Genomic DNA, 19,996 nt, shown 5'->3' with positions numbered 1-19,996 from the left:
ACCACCAAACCGGCGGGTTTTGCCCATCCATACTAGGGAGGTTGAAAAAAAAACCATAGAAATATGAAAAGATTAGAATTGCAAACCTGCTATCTGGAAATGGTGGATTTTTCAGCAATCTATGAACTTCTATAAAATCTTGCTTATACGCAGAGTACAATTATGGAAATGGGCTGCTAAGGGATATGCAAGTGAAAAAAGATTGGGAACTAATGCACCAAACAAAGCATTTTTGAATAAATGGACTGTTACAATCAGCATGTAGATCATTTCTGGCAAGCTAGCAGCCACTACTAGCACTGGTAAAGTGAATGGGGAAAAACAAAATGAAAGAACCCAAAAGAGGCTAAAGGGTTTAACAAAAAGACCAGTGCACAAAAGTTCCAAAAATGAAAGAAACCCACCCCTAAAGAAACTGAAATAAAACAAAAATGAAAGTTTTCATAGTTTACCATCCTAAATAGGATTATGAAGAAGAAGCAGAAACTGTAAGGGCTGGTGGCAGACTGAAGAGATGTGGCCTGCTATTGAGATGCATCTTCTTGGAACAGTCACACTTCATGGATCCTTCCTGTACTGAAGAGATGCTCCTCCCTCTTTACTGAAACTGACCTCCAAATTTCAGTAAAGAAACTCCAAGTTCTTTACTGTTCTCCAAGACCAGTCCTGCTATAAACTCCTTTAAGCTGTGTGATTGGCACTGTACTTCCACAGTTTAAAGCAGGGGTGTCCAACCTTTCACCTTCCCTGAGCCACATTAGAAGATGAAAATTTGGTTTGGGCCATACATAAATTTGGTTTGGGCCGCATGGGGGGGGCAGCCCTAGCCATCCTCTGCAGTCCCGCTCCAAGCGTGCTTACCGGCAGCTGCAATCTCAGACAGCAGAAGCTGCCAGCTTCGACTCCAGTGGCTTTATGGGGCCGGGAGGGGGTCTACCTATTGACAGGGATGGCACAATGCAGTCACGCAGCCCCCTCTCCCCTCCCCTCCTGCTCCTTCCTTCCTTCTCTCCCCCCCTACCGTTGTGACGTGCCCCAGCCGCATTCCGGCCGCAAGCACCGGCAGTGTAACTTGAAACTTTGGAATTTCTTTTAAAATAAAAAATTGCACTGGGCCGCATTATGAGCTGATCTGGGCCGCATGCAGCCCTCGGGCCGCAGGTTGGACAAGCCTGGTTTAAAGGATTAAGTGGAAACAAGGGGTTAAAATGGTCTAAGATGACTCACTTCACAATTCCATCCTCACCCTCACATTCACCAACGAAATTACCATGAGCTGTGGCTTGATAATTGTAATGGAATTATTAACATACTGTAATGAAAGAAGTGAGTGGAAATTGTAATCAAATCATTGTTTTTGCATATGCTTTTACATGTTGTTCCTTGCCAGTACTAATATATTTATCAGTTTGACTAAGAATTGCAAAGTTTGGCAAACTATGTGGAATCACATCTTCAGTAGTTTTGTTTCAATTGTACTACAAAAACTGTAAGGTCATTGTCTGTGTCCCTCCACCCGCTCTTCCCACCAGATGAGGAGAGGCAGGAAACTAGAGGAGAGGGGTCCTTTTTGGTAGAGGTATTCATTCAAAGCTATGGTTTTTCCAGTAGCGATGTATGGAAGTGAGAGCTGGACCATAAAGAAGACTGACCGCCGAAGAGTTAATGCTTTTGAATTGTGGTGCTGGAGGAGACTCTTGAGAGTCCCCTGGACTGCAAGGAGAACAAACCTATCCATTCTAAAGGAAATCAACCCTGAGTGCTCACTGGAAGGACAGATCCTGAAGCTGAGGCTCCAGTACTTTGGCCATCTCATAAGAAAAGAAGACTCCCTGGAAAAGACCCTGATGTTGGGAAAGCGTGAAGGAAAGAGGAGAAGGGGACGACAGAGGATGAGATGGTTGGACAGTGTTACAGAAGCTGCCAACATGAATTTGACCAAACTCCAGGAGGCAGTGGAAGACAGGAGGGCCTGGAGAGGCGGAGCTTTGTCGTGGTGCAGCCAAGAGCTTCTGGGAACAGCTCACGGGAAAAGCTGGAACTGCCCGGTCTGGGGCTCCCTCTAGAAAATGGGGGATCGAAGGGGAGACCAGGAGAGGTCACTCTGAAGCAGTTGGTGAGCTCCAGAAGGTGGAAGTTGGGGCAGCAACTCAATTTTTCTTCCTTCTGAAAATTCACACAAGCACAGATCGGAGACAGGAACCCAAAATGGCAGATCAGCTGGGAGAAACTCCACTGCCGGGGAGAGGAGAACAAGAAGCATGGCCGAAAATATACAAAAACAAAGTAAGTGGAAGCCTTTGATTTATGAAAAACCTCATTAAGATGAAAAAGAAATGAGAGTGTAAATATTTGACCGAAAGAAGATAATAGTGGTGAATCTGGCTTGCCAGCCTGCTCCTTCAAAACAAAACAAAACTTGAGTTTTAAACAGCAGGCTGGTTTAACGTTGAACTGAGATAACAGTGAGATGGAAAAATCTTTTGTTTCTGGAAAAAAAATCCCAGAGAAAATAATACTGGACAGGCTTTAAGGGACTAAAATTTGGTGAATGCTGTTTAGCCTGGATATTTTTCCCTAGATTGCGTGGGACTCTGATAGCAAAATCGTGCTGGGTCTTCGGAGAAGGAGGAATAAGCTTTTGGAAGTAAGGAAAACAGACTGTGAATCACCAGCGAGAGGATCCTAACTGAATAGACTGAGGAGTTTGACGAATGGAACTTTGATAACAGAACCTTGCTGGGCGTTTGAAGGAGGAATAAACTTTTGGAAGTAAAAAAAAAACAGTCTGGAAATCATCACCAAGACAAATGCAACAGAATAGGCTGAGGAGCTAGCAAAACCAGGACTGGAGTCTGACGGATTATAACAATATCTATTGGAGAGACTGACTTCCTGTGTCTGCTGTTTAGTCCGGACTTTTTCTTGCCCGGACTGTGTGAGATTCTGATAATACTGCCACTGTAATTTAAATTACTGGGCTAAAAGTTGATCTATATACTACAATACCTCGGTAAGGGGGAGAGGAAGCATCCAGGCGAGTTTGATGATGATGGGTTTGGTTTGCTGATAAAATAGTGGAAACTAAAGAGCATTGTTTATACAGATCATACTCATTGGGAAGATGGAAATGGCCCCTGAAAAATTTAGATATCAGCTGTCGGAGACTTTATCAGATAAAGAATGGCAAGTTACCATGCAAATGATAATAGTAACAGGATTTCAGCAGGTAAATGAGCGTCTCAGCCAGATAGAAGATTTGATGGAAGAGAAATTCTCAGATGTTAAACAACAGTTAAAGGAACCTGTATTAACTCCAGAACTGTGTTCATTGAGGGTGATGCCAGGGAATATAGATGAGATTATGTGTTACTCAGTAAACTATTTAGCTACAACGGTCAGAAAATGTGAGGTTAAAAATCAGATTACTGTCCTGGATTTGTCCTTCTCTTCCAAAAAATGGAAGAAAACAGAGCCACGAAAACAAAAGAAGCATATTGAGAAAATATGGGAAGTGACTGAAATGTATACTTTTTCAGGCATGCTGAATGTATGTCCAAGACAAAAGGAAATTGAAAGAGGGGATGTATTCTACAATGGTCTTGGTTTCCTGATAGTGTTGGAATAACTTAGATTCAAAACAAAACATAATTGTAAGTTGAAAGCTAGAGGGTAATCAAGCAGTTAAAAAAAATAAGAAGTAGAAAGTTGACTTTATTGAAAAATGAATAGATTGGATGTTTGTATACTTAATATGAATAGATTGGGTGATTGTATATTCTGTGTTCTCCTATCCTCAAAGCCCTTTTTCCATCCTTTCCACTTCCCTTCACCCTTTGTATTCCCTATCCTATCACTAGTAGTTTAAAAATAAAATAATTTAAAAAGAAGACAGGAGGGCCTGGAGTGCTCTGGTCCATGGGGTCACGAAGAGTCCGACACGACTTAATGGCTAAATAACAGCAACATCCATTCTGTAGAATGCTACTCCAGTGATGCTTGATCAACCTTCCTGCTTGGCCTTTTAATGCAACTATTTCATTTCCCTAGCAATTTAAGAGCTGTGCTTTTCATCTTACCACAGTTATATTTTCCCTTTGATTTTACTTTGGTTTTATGTTCTGCAGTGTTTTTTACTCCTTGCTGTTTTTTTTAAAGATTTTATTTTATCCTGTTTTGTTTGTATTTAGTTTTAACTTAACTATTCTACTGTCTTGGGAACACAGGTTACATGTGCTACAAGAGCAGTACAGTGGGGTCTTGACTTAAGAACGGCTTGAGTTAAGAACATTTTGACTTAAGAACCACTCTCATAGGAAAATATTGACTTGACTTACATACTTAGATTTGAGTTAAGAACTGAAAAAAACCACGTGGGAGGCAGGGAAAGTGCAAAATTTGAACTTTCAGTTAACTGTTGGCCAGTGAAAAGGGTGCCTGTCTGCTTCCTCACTCCTCCCAGCGTTAAGAGAGTGGATTGGGAGACAGTCTTCAGACTGCCTGGTACTGCCTGGACTGTATTTTCCCTGCCTTCCCTGAACCTTTCTTGACCTAAGAAAAAAAAGAAACAAAATATCCCCCTCTAGTGGTCGAAGGCAGAATAGCAGCTTCCCATTAGTTTCTATGGACGGAAAAGAGCAGATACGGATCAAATGGTTTTCAATGCGTTCCTATGGGAAATGCAGATTTGACCTGAGAACTTTTTGACTTGAGAACCGCCTTCCAATATGGATTAAGTTCTCAAGTCAAGACCCCACTGTAAATTAGTACATTTTAAAAATTACAGTAGGAAGGGTGTTTCTGCACTTATTATCACTTAGTGTCACAGTGATATTTCTCTGAATACATATCTATCTGTCTGTCTGTCTGTCTGTCTGTCTGTCTGTCTGTCTGTCTGTCTGTCTATCTATCTATCTATCTATCTATCTATCTATCTATCTATCTATCTATCTATCTATCTATCTATCTATCTATCTATCTATCTATCTATCTATCTATCTATCTATCTATCGCCCATCTGGCAGCCAAGGCCAAAGTGCCAAAATTACATATTGGAAGATGGTCAAATAAACAGGAGATGCTGTTTCACACCGAGATTTAGATTGCTTTTCACGAATCCACCAAGTATTCTGCCATAATTCATACCATATTTGAGATGGAGAACTTTGAAGCATCGGGTGATATTACATGGGGGGGGGATGTTTGTCTTTCAAAAGAAAAGACTAAAGTAGTTCCACTCAGGAGGAACAAACCTCTGGACTTACATAAAACAGCTCTCTGTGTGATCTCAATCTCTCTCTCTCTCTTTCTTTCTTTCCTTCCTTCTTTCTTTACAATGGGGAATTACAGTTTAGTATTATGCAGTTACCAGATTTAGAGCAAAATGGAGTGTAACATACTACATTGTTCTGTTCTTGTATAACATTCTTCCTCTTTACCTATATGTGTGTCTGCAGATAAATAGAAGGCACAAATGCTTTGTGACACTACCGACATACTGAAGTCACATGGAATCACAATCATCCTGATATTTCTTGACTTGCTATCCAAAGTACATAATTATTACAATGAATCAATAAATACTGACAACTTTAGCTGCTGGATAAAAAATACGGGCTGTAATGAAGTCTACATTAGACAAAAACAAGCCCTTTGGCCTTGAACTAATGGAACTAATCCTTTAGCATAAATGTCCAGAAAGCTAGATAAAAAATAGAACAAAGTTTCATTTGGAGGTTGCTCTATTCACATTTTTAAATACAAGACTTGTTTTCTTTCTGAAATCATAAGTTCCATTAAAATCATTATTTCAGGTTTCCAAAACAATTTTCTCTCTTCCGCATCTACCTAAATAGGGGAATTCCCTGAACTGTTACTTGAGTTATATTTTTGTGTACACTGCTTTGAACTCTTTGGGAGAAAAATGGGATGTAGATATAATAAAATAAAAATACTATGCAAGCTCTTTTGTTATTAATACTGTCAGTTAGCAAGTGATTTATTTTTATAAGGAAACTAAGCTTTCAAAGGGAAAAGATGTTAACAATCTCTTACAAAACATCTTCAGCTTTACATCACCAGAGTTTACTTCCTCCTTCATGAGAGTTTCATGGCTGGCCCTTTCTTATCTGAGCTTCAAAGACACTGTTATTTGAAGTGTGGCTAATAATTTGAATATAAATTCCAGATCTGGACTTAATTTTTTAAAAAACTGTATGCATAATAGTTTTAAATCATGAAATTACTTTTAATAGCTATTAAAAGCATCCAGAGGAGGGTAGAGACTTGGAACATCAAAGGTAGTAAATGCTTCCTAATGGAAGGGCACTCTTTAAAACCTCTAGGGCAGTCCTTTCTAAAGAAATCTAGCTTAGACCCAGTTCTAGTAAAGCTTTTTAAAAAGTGGTTAAAGACCAATTCCCAACCAAAGAGCATTTGGGTACTGTCATTTTAAAAAGTAGCCCTTTATTTGCATTTCCACCAGGTTGGTTAAGCAGGTCTGGCACCTGCTTTCCTATCTGAGATCGTAGGACCTGGCCTCTGTTTCTCATGCTCTGGTTATGTGCAAAATGGACGACTACAGTGCGTTTTATACTGTATGAGGCTTCTTCTGAAGGTTTCTCAGAAACTTCAATTAGTGCCACTGTCAAAAGGGTCAGAAATGTTGAATGTGTAACAACACATTTGTTCTAGTTTCCAGTCCCAATTCAGTTTCTGGTATCTTCAGAGGTTATAATTTCAAATTAATTCAGCATTCAGTTAAAGATAAAACAGCCCAGAGAAAAATGTTTCTTCTGGAACACATTAGATGTTAATTCCAGTTCTGCACAATATGACAATTTCTCAGTCTTCCGTTTTCCACCAGGTGCAACTTAACTTGTGTCATGAGAAACTGCCTTAAGCAAGCATAGTGTGGTGTACAGTCAAGGCAGGTTGCTGTGATGACACAACCACAGGCACATTGTTGTTGCCTTTACTGACAATGGTGAGCAATTGGGTGAATTATCCTTTTAGTATAAAACAGCTTCTCATTGTGGCAGTTTGGTCTGGGAACCACCACCATCTGCCAATTGTAAACAATGTCATTTTGTGTTTTTAGCCTGGCCACCTAAGTTATAGAAAAGTGTAATATAAATCTGTCAACCGAAAAATAAAACATAATGAAAATTTCTGTGGCAGTCGGTTATCAAGAAATAATATAATACAGTAGGATCTCAGCCTCAATTAATATTTCCCTTGGATTATAGTCTTAAAGCACTAGAAGGCTTCAGATCCTTTTGTTTCTTTGGGCATAACTAACAATCCCATTATTCTAATCACATCTAGTAATCTTTCAGCCTTCAAACAAGCTCACAGAAAATATTCAGTTATCTTTTCAAATTGAAGTACTTGGCAATCAAGACAGATTAATTTTGTGTATTTGAAACTAAGGTCTATTAAATTTATTTTAATAATGGCTAAAGGTGATGCCTTTTCCTAGCATTCAAATTTCATATATAGTGATCCACTCACATAATATGGCCAAAGCCTGGGAAAATTGACTTTTTTTGGTTATTCAGCTTTCCTCTCACTTTTTTCAGTGTAACAAATGTGGATTAAATATACCAAAGTATTGTACATATAACTATAATTGTGTGTGGTCAAGTCAGTTCTGACTCATGGAGACCCTTTTCAGGGTTTTCCTGGTAGACAGTACTGAAGAGAGGTTTACTGTTCCCTTCTTCTGAGGATATCCTGGGACTGTGCAGCTTGCCCAAGAGGCTGGCTTTTCTGGGATGCACAGTAGACATTTGAACTCCCTAGCTCTGGCTCCATAGCCAGATTCCTAATTCACTGAACTGTCCCGCCAACTAAAGTCCTGTAAGAACGGTTTATACAGTCTGCCTTCAGATATGCCTTCAGTTTATAACCTCATCTGTCAAAGAAGTTCATTGTAGAGATCTTGAGGCACATTCCACTGGCATCATCAGTTTACACAAAGAAGCAGCAGGAAGACAGATTAGGCTTCATCCTTTATCCATGAAAAGACGGGACCAAGTTAGACCTTTTACACCAAATATGTCCTTGCATTTAACTTGCAGCTTTAAAAAGTGCAAATAGCACTGTCTAGGGTGTTTGTGACAGGATACCCAGCAGATGTAGAAAAAAGGTTTGGTTCTTTCATCCTCTGAAAGTACTGTTATGTGGGAAATCCCTTGTTGACACCAGACTGGAATTTTCTATCCAGTGCAAATAAGCAAACTTTTCAATATAACTATAACAGACTACTATCTTTTAGACAGTTTTCTCCATATAAATGTCAGATGCATTTGGCTTTTAGTTTTCTAAAGTAGCTTTCTAGTAGTTGGGTGGGATAAAAATGTATCTATCAAATTTGCTATACACCTGAAGCAACCTGATGGCATAACAATGCTTACATGTTTTCTTGGAGGTTAGATCTAGTTGTGTTCAGATAGTTGTAGTATAATTACACACTTTTACTCACAGAATTATTGTCAAAGGTTTATTACTGAAATAAAACATCTAGAAAAGTGATAGCAGAAATAAGGTCAGCATTACTACAGGTATGTGAATATCCATGCTGTATTTTGCATGCTATATTGTAGACATGGCAATGCTGACAGTAATGATGTAGACATTTTATAATGCTATGGAAATAATCAAAGAATTATATTTTCTTTATAGAATTAACTCTAGATAGTAAATATAAAATTGTATTTCAATCAGTTCATCTCTACATGTCAATTTCACTGATGTAGTTTATGGATGAAACACAATTCTGGGTTTCTTTTTTAAGACTGTCTTGTTAGTAGAGAAGAGTAATCTACAAAGCCAAATGTCAGCAAAGAAATAGGCTCTAAATAGGGAATAAATTATGATTACCCACAACTTGTGGTTTAGACATACAGTGCAGTTTTTGTGCTCCTGGGACAAATCATGAGTCCCAAGCTTATCCAAATGGCAGTGAGATAGAATAATATTTCCTTCCTTCCTTCCTTCCTTCCTTCCTTCCTTCCTTCCTTCCTTCCTTCCTTCCTCAAAGTCTTTTCAGGGTTGCGGCTGGAAGGGAGAATGGGCAAACAGGAAGAACATAAAAGTGGTGGACTATATGGTATATTTCTCTTTGTTTCATATTCTGTCTGAGGTCTCATTTGCTCTTAATCGATATAGTTAGCCAGTTCTGATTCTTTTAATTAGTTTTAATAGCTTTATAAAACATGCTGTGTGTCTGGGTTTCTGGTTTTTATTCTTAATTTGGGTTTCCATAAAGGCATCGTAATGTTTGATTGTCGGCTATGGACTGAAACTCTTAGGATCACAGAACAGTTTAGTTCCTTCAGTATGGTTCCACGTGTCTCTTAATGCTGCAGCTTTCTTCTCAGCTGTACAGTATTAACGATCAGGTCTTGTTATTGAAAGTGATAGTCAGGTCCACAGCCTGGAAAGGAAAGATTGTTCCAAACAATCCATACATTGTGGAGTGAGAAAATATAATGAACTTTAAATGAAACAAATTTATAAAGTATACATATATGAAACATATCTTGTGGTGTTGTGGGAAAGGATTGGAGTAAATCTCAGTATGCAGCTGGTTGTGATAAACTCTTGGGAAATTTTAAACAGGGCTGGCCCAATACATTTTTCTGTTTGAGGTGGAGTAACAAATGGCAATTTATACCCACCAGTTCAAGGTGCCAAAAGGACCTCTCCTCTCCCCAGCAGTAAAAATAGAACAAGTGATTAAATAACTATTCATTTGCAGCTAGCTCGCTTTACCTAATAGCAGAGTTGGTATTGATTTTAGGTTTCCTTGTTAATGCTTAATTTTTTATGTAGATACTGCCTAATAATACAGGTTGGCCTCACTGAATATCACAACAAGACGATTTTGGCTTGTCAAGGACAATGCAACATTTATCATGATGCAGAAATCCAGCATGAGGTAGCTTACTGACCTGTGTCTCTGATGACAAACCAGAGAAACAATCTAGGGTTGTTATAAGACTAATTTTTTGGTTTTGTGATTCTTCTTCATTGTAGGAGTTCAGGTGAATCACTGTTTACAAGGTTGTGTTAAAAAGAGGGAATATTTGCAAACTTTAAAATCTAGAACTATGGGTTCTGTGGAGAAGCAAAGAGTTTAGTGTGGACAGAATTAATAATTGAGTCTTTCAGAGTGTCAAGAAACGTCCTTTAAAACAACATAATCTCAATCAGAATATGAGGATATTGTTGTATATGATTTGTATGTTAAGTTCCATCCAGTGCCATCCAGAAATACTTTGGAGTGTCTCCTTGCAGTAGAAGTTAAGGTACAAGAAGGATATATCACTGTGCCTGTGCTTTTAGTAAGGAGGTGTGAATGTTTCCTTACTTCTTGCACAATGCCAAGGATTTCCACAGCTTGTTTACAAGAGAGGAAACTATGGCCTCCGGTTATATTTGAACGAAGTCACAGTTCTTCAACTGCTTCTCCTTCGTTCTGGATTAATCATATTATTCCAGCCAATCAGGGATTATTATTGATGTGATGACTGTGCAATACAATGTAGCAAATCAGATTTCATTATCTGATGACATCAGTTGGACGACTGAGAATAATTTAGACAAGGAACTGGAAGTTTTTAAAAAGAGTATTTAAAATATGCAGTCCAAAATGTTTGTGAAAAAACATTGAGTAGTACATCTGTCGGCTTCCTGTGTGCATACCATTATGGTTTGTTTTGTTTCTTCACAAAATATTTTTCTCTGTTGAAGGGATAAGTGTAGCCTCTTGGTTTTTTTAAGTATGGATTTATGCTCTGCTCATCCTTAATGGAAAAAAAAAAACACAATGCTAAAAATAGAATTGCCAAATGCCCTTAAACAGGAATTCTTTGCATAATTTTAAGGGCAATCCTGTTATTTTTCTGAGACTTGACTTGCGACTTATAGCATCTGGAGTTGATAAAGTGATTACGCAGGGGAATAGGGAATACCAGGGAGAAAGAAGTCCTATTAGCATACTACTGGGAGGCTGAGATTAATGAAGGTTAAAAAAAAGCTAAGCTTTCTGATCTGTTAATCTGCCTTACAAGAAAAACAATTAAGGAGCCATATCAGACTCGCCATGCTCCCTTTACTTACCTATGTTCCTTTTGGAAATCAATGGAGTAGCACAAATATTACTTAGAGGGAGGAATTTGGCTGTTATTCTTCATGTCTCCTGAGAGCACTTTTTTCTCATTAAAAGCAGAATGACAGTTCAGAAAGCTCAGTCTTTTTAGTCATTAATTCCCCCTTCCTTTTTTCTGTGTTGCATTATTTTATTTATATACTTGTTCACATCCTAAAATTGGCTACATTTGGAATAAATTTTAATGTTGCTTCAGTGAAACATGAGCATTATTACATCATTAGTCTAGTAAAAGTGATCATTACAACATTAAGTATAACAGCTTTTTTTTAGAAATGTAAGCTTAATCATTCTTCCTCCAGAAGTTACTCAATTATACAATCTTAAATGAAAAAAAAGGTAATAAGGTTAATACCTCCAAAAATTGTCTTGTTGTACCCTGAGCATTACCTGTATCAGAACCTCCATTTAGTGTTGGACACAGGTGGTCAGCCAGTAAAACAGCATCACTTAGATACTGCTTGATCTGGAATTTCACATCTTAGAAACGTTTTTATGTAACAGCATGTTGGTTATCATGTAAACAAGAAAAGAGTTCATACTGCAGATGGAATGGAAGTATTACAAGTAGCAATGCCTATTTGAATAAGTGCCAGTTGTGCAATTATGTATGTGACATGTATGTTACTACATGTTGTAAACCAGACAGGATAGAAGTCTTATCAGATTTATTACAACATTGCTTTTAAAAGGCTCTGGCTCACTTCATGAGATATACGTAGTGTTATATGGAATTTCATGTGTATACACCATACACATGGTTAGAAAGGGAAATGTTAATGATATAGCTGTCATTTTCAGTACTTTCTGCATTTAGTTTCTCTTAAATTGTTTACAATTCCTATTTTTCCTGCAACATACTAACATGGCTATTCCTTTTAAAACCTTGGCATATATGGCTTAATGGTTTGTTTCCATCCAGTACACGTCAGTTTTAGAATCCACAGCAAAACCTTTACTGTTTTGTAGGCCTTCAGTATCTGAAAGACTTCTAGGTCTGTGTTTCACAGCTGTGCTCTCCTATGTTATTTTATCAGTTATTCTTTACAGATTATTAACACTGAAAGGAAATGTTCCTCTCAGAGTAATGATTTTATGTTCTTAAAGGATGTCAGATTTGTTCCCTGTTGGGGAAAAAAAATAGACCGAACTTGGAAAAGTGTTGAGATATTTCTGAAGTGATCAGCTATGTAATTCAAATAGTAATTCCGTCTTAAGTTAATATAACTGGTACAAACAGATTAAAGCTTATTCTGCTTTATATATAGTGGTGAGCTTCAAATGGAGGATCTTGCTTCTTGCTCCAGAAGACTGACCTCATTCTGGGTCAAGCCTAGATCTCTTTGACTTGCTTGCATTTCAAAATGTTTTTTCCCCCCAAGTCCTTCTTGCCAGCCTCCTCTGAATCTAAATAAATGGAGTATATCTTGGGAAAGACGGAGGATACGACAATGGCTTCATTACCATACATATGCAGAGAACAATTTCCAAACACTGAGGCCCTGCTTTTTCTGTGCAGTAGTGAGCCTTTCCCACCACATGTTGCTCAAGTTATTTCTCTTTGCCCCCCCCCCTCTTTTGGTATGGATGAAAATGCTATTGTGGCAGGACTTGCTTCAGCTCTTTGAGCTTTCACCAGAAATGTTTGATAAGTCAGTATGGTTGTGGGGGTGGTATGCAGAAGATGTAGCAAATCACAGTTAGATGGAGGCTGGTAAGAGTGTCCATTGTTTCTTACTGTACTAGAGTTACCATTGCTCCATCACCAGAAAAGGAGGACATGGATGACCACAAAAAAGCAAATTCATCACTTTTGTCATTAACCAGTTGGACATATTTGCATTTAATTTGCATATTCTGATTTAAATTGATACCCGGGACGTGGTGGCGCTGTGGGCTAAACCGCAGAAGCCTGTGCTGCAGGGTCAGAAGACCAAGCAGTCGTAAGATAAAATCCACGCGACGGAATGAGCGCCCGTCGCTTTGTCCCAGCTCCCGCCAACCTAGCGGTTCGAAAGCATGCAAATGTGAGTAGATAAATAGGGACCACCTCAGTGGGAAGGTAACAGCGTTCCATGTCTAAGTCGCACTGGCATGTGACCACGGAAGATTGTCTTCAGACAAAACGCTGGCTCTATGGCTTGGAAACGGGGATGAGCACCGCCCCCTAGAGTCGAACACGACTGGACAAAAATTGTCAAGAGGAACCTTTACCTTTACCTTTTTATACAAATGTCACTATACTTCGGTATCATTACTACATACAAATAGAAATACACTGTAACCCAATGTAGTGCTGCGATCCAGTAGATCTGATAGATGGTTGTCCAATTTTCCAAATATTCCATCATGAGACATTGTTCCATTACTCTGGCATGATGATGTTGATAAGCAAAAGATCAAGAAAAGGAATCCTGAGGGGGAGGGAGATGGGAAGGAGGACGTTCTTTTTTTAAAAGAAGAAACTTGTGTGTTGCCATGAGAGGAAGATGAGGAGATGAAAAATGATTAGTAGGGGCAGTATAATGGCTTGAGAAAGCAAAGAGAAAATGTCTTAGGGAGAGGCACACATACTTACAGTGAAAGGGAAATGGAGGAGGAGGAAGAGGAAGAAACAGATGTTCTTTTTGAAAAGGACAAAATGGAAAAAAAGACTTGTGTGTTAGGGCTGCCACTATACTGACCAGTCCAGGATGTGCTGTGCTGAGACACAAAAGAGGAGTTCCAGGTGAAGGACAATGAAGCCTCTTGCCAAAGTGATAACCATAGTCTGTAGTCCATTCCCTAGCCATTCGTGGCAAAAAAAACAACACTACCTCAACCTCAATAAATAAAGAAATTATTGGAAACTGGAAGACAGGATACGTGCTGTTTCTGTATATATGAAGCATTCTGCAGTCTCAACCTGGAAATACAGAGAGGTTTATTTGTTTTTTTAAGTTAAGGTACTGCAGGGGTGCCAGTGTTGGCATATTTGAATGAAACGTATTCTACAAGGGATTTTTGCCTTCAGGAAAAAGAAAACAAAACAGCCCCATAACCTTACATAATTCTTTTGATGTTAGTACTTTGCCCTTGTTGATGTTTTTTCTAAGTATAATGTGTTTAATTCCATGTTCCCAGTTAGAATTTCAAAAGAATCTGTGCTGCATACGCTACATTAGAATTATGTCTATTCATTTTGATTCCCTCTCCTAATCATTTGTTCACTGTGACCCAGCATGGACAAACCACCAAATTGCAGTATTTTTCTAGCCATTAATGGCAGAATGAAACAGCTTTTCTGCACTAACTCAGACAGTGCTAAATAGAGAGTCAGTTTTCACAACCCTATGGCTATCCAATGAACTAATTTCTCATTGGAGAACAGAAAGTGCTCATTGGAAGAAATTGATGCGTTTGGGCAGTAACTAGATGCCTTGTCATAAATCTAAAGTCTAAGCAAAGCTGCTGTTGCAAGTTGACTGAGACTGTGGTCAAATCTCAATTTGTTTTCATTCTTACTACGTGATCTTGTGGAAGCCACTGTTCAGATTTTATAACATCTTTCTTTCTTTCTTTCTTTCTTTCTTTCTTTCTTTCTTTCTTTCTTTCTTTCTTTCTTTCTTTCTTTCTTTCTTTCTTTCTTTCGTTCTTTCTTTCGTTCTTTCTTTCTTTCTTTCTTTCTTTCTTTCTTTCTTTCTTTCTTTCTTTCTTTCTTTCTTTCTTTCTTTCTTTCTTTCTTTCTGAGCAATGCACAATTTAAAATTATGGATTCATATAAAATATAGATGAATTTCAAACAAATTTTAATATTAAAATTATTAGACTATTTTTGACCAGAAGCAGACAACTTTGATAGTGTTATCTGGGCAATTTACTGGATCTTCTTTAGTACACGTGGTGGGACATAAATTATATGCACACTTGTGCTGCTTTTGTTTGAATTTCTCCAAATTTGTCCTATATCCCCATTTTATTTGATTATTCTTTGATCATCCTACATTGCTTCAAAGTCTATTAAGTAACATTCAGATGGTCCAGCCAGGATCTTGACATGGTGGGAGGCACTCTTTAGTATTCATTCATTTGGCAAGGTGTGTTATTTTTTTTTCCATAGGTTTATTTAGCCTAGCCTCTTCTGGTTTGATATTTAGAGCTTGAGATGTGTGTAGAAAACTTTTCCTCAATTTTACCTATTGTTTAGGGATTGGCCCATGAAATGGATGGATTAGGTTCTGTATTACTTTGTTCATTATTTGCCAACTCCTCGATGTACATCCGGAGGAGCAATGCCAGCCAAATAATAGACTTTTTCAATGGAGGCAGGTTTCAGGAAGCTACTAATAATCCTGCATTATTCATTAAGCGCTGCCTTCACTTGTTTAGCATTTGCTGATTTATACCATATGGCACTAGCATATTCTGTTAGTAGCACAGAGACAAAGCCGTTGTCCTTATTGTTTGCATGTGTGTACCCCAGTCTGATCCAGCCAGTTTCTTAAGTATGTTATTTCTGGTGGCAACTTTCTATTTGGTGTTTGGAGATTGTTTTTTGTAGACGAGAGTTCTATTCAAAGTGACTCCCAAATATTTTCGGGTAGGGCAGTGTTCCAAAATCCTACCTTTTCAGCTAACTCGGAGCTTCTTCACTGTTTCTCGGTTCTTTAAGTAGAAGACACAGACCTGTGTTTTTAAAGGTTTTAGTTTCAACTGGTTGTTTTTATAATATAAGGTGCTCAGTGTCCTCAAAGGTTTCCCCCTGGACGGTCAAGGCAAGATCATCAGCAGAGATGAAACTCCTGGAGTATAGGAACATCAGTCGATCATTAATATAAATGTTAAAAATTAATAATGCCAGGACACTATCATGTTGGAGATGGTTTTCTCCAGTAAATGTCTTTCCCTTGAAATTCAATGAAGGATCTTTGGTTTAGAACAGTGATCATTTCTGTTAGTCTACAATCTTTAGTAAGGAGGTATAGCTTTTTGAGTAACAATTGGTGGTGGACAGTGTCTCTGCTATTTGATTGTGTTCTTTTAGGCTATAAGCTCCTGTAATATTAGAATTAATTTAAACATTTTAAATATATGTCTTTTATATTCTTGTACAGTATTTTGAATGGAAGTTTGACTTAAGTATTTGCCTGCAACTTGTTTTTCACATTTTAAAAAACATTGGTGTCTACAATTTTTCCATAAGCTGTAAGACTTTTGGATGTCTTTCACAACTTCAAAGTTTTTTTTTTTTTTTTTTTTTTTTTTTTGCATATGGAACATAGAAACAATGTAGATAAATAAAGTTTGTGGAAAGAGACTGATGTTGTCTGGAATCTTTGCAAGAATAAAATTACTTATATCTTGATATCCAGATGAATTTTTATATGATTGGAAATTGTTTTCACACTGGAATTAACCCTAGAATGAGGTAAATGTCAGCTGTGATGAGCACAGGCTTCTGATTCCATCTCCCCCCTTCCGAAGTCTGTAAAGGTTGTAGGGCTCCTTAAAAGTTATTCAGACTTTCTATCTAGTCTGTAGATTTGTGTCTATGGGCAGCAATCCTAGAATTCTTGGGATTGCTTCCCCACAAAAGCAAAAGTGTACTGCTTATATACTGCCCCATAGTGCTTCAAGCACTCTCTGGGCGGTTTAAAAGTTAATTATGCAGGGTACACATTGTCTCCCCAGCAAGCTGGGTACTCATTTTACCGACCTCGAAAGGATAGAAGGCTGAGTCAACCTTGAGCCAGCTACCTGGGATTGAACCCCAGGTCGTGATCACAGTTTTGGCTGTAGTACAGCGGTTTAACCACTGTGCCAAAAGGCACACCCATAGTGGTTGCTTTCAGGCTACAAACTCTCCCACAGGAGACTAGTGGAGGCATGGAAATACCTTTTTATTTAGGCTGATCTTTGGCTTTGAGGCCTGTTGTAGAAGCATCTTTTAATGCTGGGTATTGTCCTTTTCTCCCCTTTTGTTGCTGTGCTTATTAAATGATTTAATTATGTGCTTGTTTTTAATATGATAGTGCATTCACTTGCTTTTAAATAGTTTTTTAAATATTTTAACTGGGCTTGTAAAAAAAGCTGCATTTGTTTTGATACATGTCATTGAGTCACCTTGAAAGGAAGACAGGAAGTGAATCAATTAAAATAAATAGATAAAATTTATTATTGCTTTTGAGCTGGAAAAGTGTGGTTTACATTCTAACTGCAAGATATAATTGAAAATTATTAGTACAAGCCATAATTAAATAATGTTTTAAAATGCTTCATTTATTATAATGATTCCAATGTTTTGCTGTTTTAAATTATTTGTATTGATGTCTGCTGCCTTGAAGTATTTGTAGTGCAAACTGGAATAAAAAAGGCATAACTACAATAGCAACTATAATATAGTCTAGTAAACCTTGAAAATGATGAAATGGCAGGAGAGACAAGGGAGGAGGAGGAGGAGGAGGGGATATTGATTAGACCAGGATGGTTAGGCATGGCCCAGACCAATGTGGACAGAGTTTAGCATTGTGACAAAGCAGCTAATTTGTGTATAATGACTTTTTAAATTCAAATCTCGCTTCTCTCTTTAACTCTCTTTGTCTTATTTTTAACTCCCATCTGCAACATAGTAATGATAATAGTGACATAGTTTGCATAGGATAGTGGAAAGGATTAATAAAATAATATTTATGAAGCTATTTCAAAACAATATAAAATATTATGTAACCAATAAGCAAGTATTATTGCTGCAAGGTATGGTTAACATGTTTCTGTGAATTGTGTTTGTGGCTTTCCCCCCATTTTTTGAGCCCAAGACATAAGACCAGGTTTCTGCAAATAGTATGGTTGCCTTGACTGGTTTACATTATAAAGATGTTTTATTGGGAGGAAGGCCAGAGAATAGGGCATGTTATGTATTGTTATATGGCCAATTTTTTTTAAAAAAAATGTGGACTTGGGCAGGCATGATATACAGCCAGTAGCCCTAATAGTTTCACCACAGTGATAAACAGCAGAGAAAGCCATAACTGGGTTGTGTGGCATATAAATTATTTCAACACAATGAGCACATACAGTAAAACTCAAGGGAAAGAGAGTTCAGAGATGCTCTTCCTCACATTTAAGTAGGGTATGATTTAGTGATGCTTAGTTGCAGCAGACCTTGGCTGTACTCCCTGGTGACCCAGATGTATGAGGAAATTCTGGCAGTTCTTTCAGCCTTGAATTTGACAGAGATGTGTGCACAGTTACCTTTCCTTGAAACCTAACTGGTACTAATTCAAATTACACATATGTTCTGGGCAGTTTTAAGTGACAGATGAGCATATATGTCTTTTAAAGACTCGTGTTCTGTCTCCAAGATATCCATCGCTTACAAGGGTTTAAAGAACTGGAGTATAATCATTTTTCTGCTTATGCCTTCCTCTTTTCCCTGTAACGCAATCTGGCTTAACACATATGTGTGTTATTTTTCAAACTCAAAGCCAATGGTTACTTAGTTTTGGACAGTATGTTGGATAGTCATACCAGTGTGAATGTTGGAGATATATGGCAAATTGAAAATATTATTTCCCCCTTCGATATTTTAAACAAATATTTTGCATGCATGAGCTCCATACTGAGCTGGAATGGAAGCTGTTTCCACACTTCTTGAGAGGACATAATAGTCCTAAATGCATTGTATGACTCGAACCATGGCATCCTTGTGGAGAGTAGACCTTACCATTGGTGTGTATGGCTGGAGCTAAAGCATTTGTTGAATCTGGAGGATCCTGACGGCTCTGGCTTCCGTGACATACGGACTTTATATTGTTTACCAAAGTTGCAGGTGGCCTGTTGGACTGTGTTATTTTAATCTGGCATATATTTTGCCTTGGAGATTGTTCATAGAATGGTTGGATGCATTAATCTTTCAAATGACTGAATGAGGAGTAGAAATGGTATGGCAAGTAGACTTGCTGTATGAAGAGTGCTGAGTTCTCCCCCCCCCCCCCGCAAAAGAAAAGAAAAGAAAAGAAAAAGCAAGCCTGACCTGGAAGTTCATGCAGAGTGCAGAGGTTATCACATGAACTTTCTGTCTTATCAGTATTTGGTAGCTCCTGTTTTATACATAAATTCTCCAGTAGTAAAGGTAGTACAGTGTAGAAGTTAAATATACATTCAGTGATATGTTGCTTGTGTGTAAAAGAGAAAATGTTTAAATATTTTAACGTTTTTTTCACCATTCCAAAGTGGTTTGTTACTGCTTGCCCTTCTCCTTAGGAATTGTAAAATTTATCTTACGTTGAAAACATACTGTATTTCAAATATTGATATTTTTATCTTCTTTCTCTCTCCTCCCTCTCCCCCCTTTTCTTTTTGGTCTCCCATTGCTCCAAGACAAAAAAAATCTTCTCATTCATTCAAAGCGTAATGTTGGTCTGGGGAACAAAGTCGTGTGGGATCATACATGTTGTCTGTATCCAAGAGTTCTTGAAGCTAAACAGTTTTAACTGAGACAGATGACAGCCTGTTGTACAACTCACATAGTTAACATGAATTCAGTCATAGTACAGTGGACCCTCGACTTACAGACGGCTCGACTTACAGATTTTCGAGTTACAGACTTCTCTGGCTGCAAAATTTAGATTCGACTTGCAGCCAGAGAATCGACTTACAGACCAGAAAAAAACCAAAATGGAATAAAAATAGAATAAAAACCACTGGTTATGGGATTAATCGGTTTTCAGTGCATTGTAGGTCAATGGAGATTCGACTTACAGACTTTTCAACTTGCAGCCACCATTCCAATACGGATTAATTCCTTAAGTAGAGGGTCCACTGTAATCAATTCAGGTGGCT

The 19,996-nt window shown here is 38.0% G+C and overlaps 1 protein-coding gene across 2 annotated transcripts in view; it reads left to right on the top strand.

The window, feature by feature from the left end:
* The window catches only part of RELN (reelin), a 383,519-nt gene that overhangs the window by 73,772 nt on the left and 289,751 nt on the right, over positions 1–19,996 (top strand). The gene's annotated exons all lie outside the window — the stretch shown is intronic.

The sequence above is a fragment of the Pogona vitticeps genome, chromosome 5 (assembly GCF_051106095.1).
Source record: "Pogona vitticeps strain Pit_001003342236 chromosome 5, PviZW2.1, whole genome shotgun sequence".
Taxonomy (NCBI): domain Eukaryota; kingdom Metazoa; phylum Chordata; class Lepidosauria; order Squamata; family Agamidae; genus Pogona; species Pogona vitticeps.
Note: the sequence above shows the minus strand (reverse complement) of the source record. Positions and strands in the feature narration are given on the sequence as shown.